Here is a 1,334-nt window from a genome sequence, read left to right on the forward strand (position 1 = left end):
AGCTCAGAGACAACCTCATCCGGTCTTTGTTGGAGAGAACGACCGAGCTAATGCGCACCAATACCGAGCTGGGATTCAAGCTCCACCAGTTCAAAATAACAACTTTGAAGTTAAAGCTTCCCTCCTCAACATGGTGCAGAACTCAAAGTTCCACGGTCTAGCCGGAGAAGACCCTCTTGAGCATCTAGATCAGTTTGATCGGGTTTGCGACCTAACTAAGATCAATGGTGTCTCGGAAGATAGCTTCAAGCTACGCTTGTTCCCATTCAGCCTCGGTGATAAAGCTCACCAGTGGGAAAAGAACCTCCCGAGGGGTTCTATACAAACCTGGGAGCAGTGTAAACTGGCGTTCTTATCAAAGTTCTTTTCCACATCACGCACGGCTAAGCTCAGAAACCAGATATCAAGCTTCACGCAGCACAACAACGAGAGCTTTAGCGAGGCTTGGGAACGGTTTAGAAGCTACACTAACCAATGCCCCCACCACGGCTTCTCAGAGGCATCCCTCTTGAGTACTTTATACCGAGGTGCACTCCCCAAGATCAGAAACCAACTCGATACAGCTTCAAATGGAAATTTTCTTGGGAAAGAGATCAATGCGGCAATGGAACTAGTCGAGAACCTAGCCATGTCTAATGATACTTATGGCGAGGACTTTGATAGAGCAAACCGTACAGAGGGCTCTGGTGAAGAACAACGTATGAAAAAGGATATCAGAGAGCTTCAGAGCAAGCTTGACAAAGTTCTGATGGCGACTCAAAAGCCAATACACTTTGTAGGCGAGTTTGATGAGCAAGGGACAAGTTTTGATAATGTAAACGAAGATGGTCTAACTCAAGAGGAGCTGAACTACATAGGGAATCAGCAGAGGTATCAGCGGTTCAACAACTACAACAGTAACCCAAACCTCTCATACAGAAACCCGAATGTAGCTAACCCTCACGATCAAGTGTACCCTGCTCCGCAACAACAACAAAGCTACGCTCAAAAGGCTCCTTATCAGAATACCTTCCAGCCAAAGCAACAGTTTAGTGGGCAACAGCACGGCTACACTCAGCAGAATCAAGCGGCTCCTGGTAACAACTTCACCAGCCAACCGCAAAATCACAAGTTTCCACCAGGGTTCAATCCGCTGCCGATGGGTAATCAGCAACAGAATCAGAGAACGGGTCAGAACCAGCTGGGGAACGATGTCTGTGGGATCTTACAGCAACTGTTACAGGGTCAGCAGAGAGTTGAGAGCCAGCACGCGACAATGCAGCAAGACATTAGAGAGCTTAAGCAAAATCAAGCCTCTACATCATCCCGAGGCCCGGCTTTACCAGGTAAACCGG

At 47.8% G+C, this 1,334-nt stretch overlaps 1 non-coding gene across 1 annotated transcript; it reads right to left on the reverse strand.

The window, feature by feature from the left end:
* Positions 1–385: 385 nt before the first annotated feature.
* LOC112081696 lies at positions 386–492 on the reverse strand. The gene has a single exon (XR_002896618.1). It is a non-coding gene; the product is annotated as a small nucleolar RNA R71 (small nucleolar RNA).
* Positions 493–1,334: the final 842 nt, after the last annotated feature.

The sequence above is a fragment of the Eutrema salsugineum genome, unplaced genomic scaffold (genome assembly GCF_000478725.1).
Source record: "Eutrema salsugineum unplaced genomic scaffold, Eutsalg1_0 scaffold_10, whole genome shotgun sequence".
NCBI lineage: Eukaryota > Viridiplantae > Streptophyta > Magnoliopsida > Brassicales > Brassicaceae > Eutrema > Eutrema salsugineum.